Source organism: Pholcus phalangioides, unplaced genomic scaffold (assembly GCF_987345545.1).
Source record: "Pholcus phalangioides strain wild (caught in Gottingen) unplaced genomic scaffold, Ppha-v1.0 ptg000043l_1, whole genome shotgun sequence".
NCBI lineage: Eukaryota > Metazoa > Arthropoda > Arachnida > Araneae > Pholcidae > Pholcus > Pholcus phalangioides.
The window spans coordinates 2,774,403-2,781,053 of NW_028301629.1; the positions used below are offsets into that span (position 1 = coordinate 2,774,403).

General features: G+C 35.3%; 1 protein-coding gene across 2 annotated transcripts in view; it reads left to right on the forward strand.

Annotated features, from left to right (window-relative positions):
* LOC149063786 (uncharacterized) overlaps positions 1 to 6,651 on the forward strand; it is a 471,413-nt gene that overhangs the window by 314,813 nt on the left and 149,949 nt on the right. The window lies entirely within an intron of this gene.

Below are 6,651 nucleotides of genomic sequence, written 5' to 3' on the forward strand. Positions count from 1 at the left end.
TCCTCCCGCATTCTTTCAGGTACTTTTTAAATATTTATAAAAAGTGCAAGTTTCTTTGTTTTAGAAAAGCAAACAAGAGCCATTATTTTAATGACTTTCTCAAACTCGTGGAATTGAATCGTCAAAGCTCCTCTTATAAACTCAAAATGAAAAAAATTAATAACCAAAAAAATACATTCCCTTAAATTAAACAATGATAAAATTGAATTGTTAGATAAAATTGTATAACAATTGGTTAAAACAATAAAATTCATTTTACTCTCTTCTAAGCTCGAATCAAAGCAGAAACAAAAATGCATTCAATAAACATTTTTTTTTTCTAAAATTTTGCAGTTTTTGTTAATGAACGAACATATTGAAAAAAATATATATATATAATTATACTTACGGAATTCTCTCTCAATACTCATCATTTAAATTCACAGACACTTCAAAGAACTGCATTTGCAAGAAAAAAATTAAAAAATTTGGGAATTATAGTGGCGATCTTTTTCCGTCTTTTTTTGTTTAATGATTTCTTTAACCAATAGAATGCGGTTTATATTTAGACGCTAATAAAAATACATAAGTGACCTATTATTATATTACTTCCATACATCCACGGTCGATGTAAGAGATCTTTCAGATTCGAAACACAGTGGTGACCTTCACGGTTAACGGGATGCTAATTTATGTGTAATTTTATTTGTATTCACTGATATGGATCATCTGCGAATAGCTATTTTTGGTATATCCCACAATAAAATTATAGCATGAGATTGAACCGTTTACGTAAGGCGCCTTAGAATCGGCATACATATCATATTATGTAGATTTTTTCTCCGTTATCGTAACGCGTCCTTGAGGAAAATTATGATTTTCAACACCAATGATATGGGGTTTCCAGCAGCTCTATCTCACACACGTGGATTTCAACATCGATTGCGGAACAGACTTGATCACTTCTGTGTGATTCTCGTCTTCAGTTCCTTGATGTTGGTTACACGTGCAGCGTATGGAAATTGGTTTCTAAAATCGACGGCCGATTTCGAAAAAGGCAACAACTGCCACCTCTGCTTTTTCCAGCGGTCCCAACTTCTTTTTCGCCATCCCCCAACAAAGCATACTGATTCCCCCCTCCCTTGAAAGATACTCGGGAGGGGGGGGGGGTTATATATATACTACACCCCCTCCCCGTATGTGACGAGAATTTTAAAAAAATCTAAAAATAAAGTGGAAATATTTGAATCGTGCTTCAATCATCTTCCGTCAATTTTGGAAACGCTTTTTGAAGGCTAAAAGAATCAAAATTTTTGCTTGGGGAGGTCCTCAGGGCTTCATCTGAAACCGACTCACCCGAAAAATAAAGGTAGGTCCTTCTTATATCTCTGACGTCTTTCCATGAAAAATAACTCTCATCATTAAAAGGGAATTCACCCACGTGGAGGAATCTCAGAAGACTATTAACTTGGTCTAAAGCAGGGGTTTTCAACCTGCATATGAGACACTGCGGGCCAAACAAAAAAAATTCCATGAAGCCCAATCAGCAAGTCATACTGTGGTACTTCGAGATTCATAGAGTAGTATTTTTATATTCATTTGTTTATTCCGAGAAACATGTACTCCCCACTTGCTAATATAAGATATACACAAAAACTGGCTAATTTTGTGGAGATACAGATTTTTGGAAAAAATTTTCATCTCTGTCCTTACTACACTCTGACCCGTACTACATCTTTCTCTAAATTTATGTCGCCATCTGGTGGCCTGATGTCACTTACGAGCCATAGCTTATTGCTGTCACCGACCATGCACGGTACCATTCGGCATATATATATATGTGCTCCATTGGTTAAGAATTCTATCCGTCACAATATAGCTTAGTTGGTAGAGCATTCCAGGGACCAGGGTGTACGAGTCCCGGTAAGGATAGAAACGACATTTTTTCTCCAAAAATCAAAGTATCTTTCTACAAAATTAGCTAATTTTTCTGTATATCTTGTAGTGTCTCAGTAGTTGAACCAAGTGAGACATAGGACTCTAAGGGCGGTATTCACCGACATGGTTTAAACCAAAGTCATAATTTTTTGATAAGAGATCAACACGGATGGGCTAAATTCAAGGTTTTAACCTATCTATGTTAGTCTCTTAGGGGCCGTTCAAGTATTACGTCATCATCGGGGGGGGGGGTTTCCGATTTGCTGACTTTTGATGACAAGGGGGGGGGGTTGGATAATGCTTACGTCATCAACCACCCTTTATGAAAATATGAGTTAGGATTCAGAGGGGCAGAGCTGATGACGAAATTTTGCTGACGGGGAGGGGGGGTAAAAAATGGCTGAAAATTTACTTACGTAATACTTGAACGGCCTCTTATCAAAAATTGAGACTACAGTTTAAACCATAGGTTCCCAACCTTTTTTGTCCCACCACCCCCCTTCTTCAGAAATTTTTTTCTCCCATCGCCCCCCAACGCAATCTAACCCATAGGATCCTATGTTGTACCCGTGACTTCTACCGCCCCCCTGGAACATTCCATCACCCCCCCAGGGGGCGTTAACGCCCACGTTGGAAATCACTGGTTTAAACCATGTCGGTGAATACGGCTCTAAGTCAAAAGGAAAACCTACATTATTTTAGATTATTTCATTTATACTGGGATCATTCTCCCCATTAAATATGAGTTTTCATAATTGTATTAGATGAGTTTTTCAATTCTGAAACTGATTTTCCATTGAAAATGAATTTCTCATAAATAGGCGAATAATATCGCCTAATATCATAATCTCTCTGAATAGGCGTTAGTTCTGAAATTATGTATTCATTAAATATGAATCTTCACTAATTCTGTGAAATTATCTTTCAATTAAATACTAATTTCCAATGTCACTTGAACTGTCTCCATTGTAATTGAAAATTACTCATTAAATATGAATTTTCTTGAATTCTCGTGAATTTTTTCTTTCATTGGATATGGGTTTTCATCATTTCGAAAAATAATTTCTCACTAAATGTGTATTTTCATTAGTTCCTATATTATTTCCTTATCACTATTATTTATTTATTTATACAATATTATTGGTCCCCGGAACCTATACAAGAGAATGCGGTTGAATAAGACATAGATATTGTTTGATATTGTGCGATAGTGGGAGAGTTGACAATAGAGCTGGGGAGTTTGTTCCATTCACCAATGGTATGAGGAAAGAAGCTGTATTTAAAGCAGTCAAAGTAGAAGCAAAAATAGGCTTGATTTTAAGGGGGTGGTCTTATATTCAAGAAATGCCAATTTTCATTAATTCTAAAATTGTTTTTTGCATTGAATGTGAAGTTTTCAATTCTGAGAAATTATTTATTCATCAAAAATGTCAATTTTCAAAAATCCTACTACGTCACCACACACCAACTCTGGCCTTATCGCTATACTGCAATTTACTGCCGTTGACGAGTTGCGTTGAAAATGAAGGTGCCATCTATCGGGGATCGCCTCGAGTGTTCGTTAGGGAAAAACATATTATTACTATATTCTTCCCAAAAATCCTATTTCTCTCTTGTGGGGCGTGGGCCTGACGTTAGGAATCACTGGGGAGATTCTTATTTAGTTCCATATAAAGTGAATCTTTAAAATTCGGTTATCTCAAAACATAGAATTTTGAATTGTTGGCTTTTTGAACTGGGCCGTAGATATGTCATCACAAAGAGAAATTAAAACGTGGAAAAAGGGGAAGGGTTAAATATGGATACCGGAAGGGGGGGGGTGGTAACCAACACAAAGGTCATTCTCTTCAAAACCATTGGCTACTAATATTTATGCCGTTTTGCATGTGTTATGTCCAGAGTGACCATATTTCCTTGAGAAAAATACGGGATATTGGGATGAAAATAAGGGAAAGTACGACAAATCGCTTATTGTTGCCAAAAATGATGTCAAAAGTAAACAATTAATTGCTCAAGTAAACAAAATTAAAACTCCAGTGTGGTGGGAAATAAAGCAGCACTGCAAATCGCAGTTCATTTAAATGACTTTTACAAAAAAAACTATAGAATGAGAAATACATTTCTGAAACTATCGTTTAACCACATTTACAGTACTTACACACAAAGCTGTCACAATATTCAAAAGTTTGAAAAAGTTGTTTAATCCTATCAGTAAAGAATAAAAATTCGAATGGACTTCGTGACAAGTAGAGAAAATAATGTAATAATTTTGCAAAGAAAAATAAAACGGGATGGCCGCCAAAACTGCGTGAAAATACGGGAATGTCGTTACAAATACGGGTTATATGGTATATATATATGGTTATATTTCTATTATCCATTACCATCTGTGAGTGAAATTTTGAACTTTTATTTCAGTTGAACGAAGTACATATAATGCTGATTAGATAGCTCGAAGGGGCATTCCGTGCACGTATCATTCATTTATTTGCCAGCGTGCGTTTCCACAAAAAATCGACGCAGGCTCAAGAAATGCTTCGTCGATTTGTAGAAAAAAGGAAAAAAAAACTGGGAAAGTTAAATTTCCTTCTTGTTGAAATTGTCTAAAAAAGTTAGAGACCCTTATTTGTTGAGAAGTCAGAATTTTGCAACCAACAAACGCTGCTGTACCAAGAAGAAAAGACCCCGATGTCACGTCCCGCTATGCAATAAAAAAAACGAGCGATACACTTTCATTGCTTAAAACTTTTAAAATGAAACTCCAGAATGTTGTAATGCTTCCTTAAGATTACTTTAAGAAGTCTCCAGTGCACTACTGATGAGGAAAAGTTTCTTGAGTCTAATGGGTTGTGTGTCACAGATCCATATTGCATTATACAATATATTAATACATAGTGCATTATTTATAATAAAAGCCGTTATAACGAGTATGACATTTGACGACAATCTCGATATAACGAGTGACTTGGAAGTGATTGTCAAAGAGGTAATGTTACAAGAAACATCCGCTTATTATAATGAGATGTCCGTTATAGCGGCAAATTTTTCACGTGATTGTGGCTGTGGCATAGGCGGAGATAGACTTGGAAGTCTGGGGAGGGGGGCACGAGCATTATTGCTGGGGGGGGGGAAGGTGATGATGATGTCAATTCATATATACATTAGATCAGTTGACTCCACCTTTGACGCTGGGGGAGGGGGGCCGTATCTCCGCCCATGGGCTGTGGGTTGTAACAGACTCCTACTGTATTGTATAAAAAATCCATACACGTTCTTTTTTCGGTACTTCGATGCATTATTACTACATCATTTCAGCTACATTAGGGACATGAAATGAATGTAACTAGCCATTGCTGCACCATTGTGTACCAAGTTTCAAGTTAACATTTCCGGATGACACATAATATCATAGTAAAGAACAAACCCAATGTTAAAAACAATGAAATGAATTTTTTTTTTAATGTATATGAAATACACTTAATAATATCAAAATGAAAATATTCATATCTTATTTTTTCACAGCCATTTTAAAATAACCATATCAACTAACATTGAAAAAAAAAGAAATGTTGCTTGTGATTGTACACTAGGGTAGGGTCTCACATACCCCAGATACAGGTAAATCTTTCTGCGATTCTGGAGAAAGAAACACGCACCGCTCACCCAAAGTTGCCACAGTAGAAAAGAAAGTTTAAATAGAAAATTCTGTGGCGTTTGGTCAGAACACATGATATCTCCAAAAAATGTCTTTTTGATGTAGTAGTAGGTCTTGTTAATTATAACTAATTAGAAGTGAGATAAATGCACAAATACGTGCGTGCGGCTAAAAAACATTCTGACGTATGATATTTTCATTTACATTTGTGTGTATGATTTATTTCTGATTTTTAAATGACAATGAAAATGCTATATCTCAAAAATGTGATTTTGGAGTTATCATGTTCTGACCAAACACCACAGAATTACTGAGAGAAATCTCAAGATAATTGTCCCTACCACATGTCGGTAAGTGTGAGATATAAATAAGCGTGGATATCGCAAACCCAACCTCTGCACACCATGGTTAAAACCCCATAATTTTTTTATTTACATGGTAGCTCTCCTTCAGAAAGGATGATCTTAGTTTTTGTTTTGAAATTTTCATATTACAATAAAAAAAATATGTATAAAAACTTGAAATCAATTATAGTGAGTAAATCTGTGAAAACTATACATGTTACCAAGAGTCTGGCTTTGTCTCCAATATATTCAACTGACTGATATTTTCAATGATTTATGTAAAAATATCAAACGAACTCAAAATGTAGGATTGAAACAGTAGAATGCTCGAAAATTACACTTTGGAGCCAGGAGGCACGCAGACCCACATCGCTTTACTGCGATATCGGCCATTGCCATTCTGCACACTTGTACACTCCTGGAACACCTTTTATTCAAGATATATTCAAATATAAGAAGTAAATCGTCAAAATTATGTAAGTCGGTGATCCATTAAATAAGATGGATGCGGTAATGCTAACTTCACTGTTTCGAATTGAAATACATGCAGAAGGAAAGCTAAAATAAATAATTTGAGGCCTTTCCATTGTATTGACTTATTCAATGAGTGACTGTCTTAAAATATACAATATTGTGTGGATAGTGGTGACTTAAATGTATTCAACTTAATATAGTATTCATTTTAAAATAACTATCAGAACAGTGTGAATTTACATAAATATAATAATATATAAG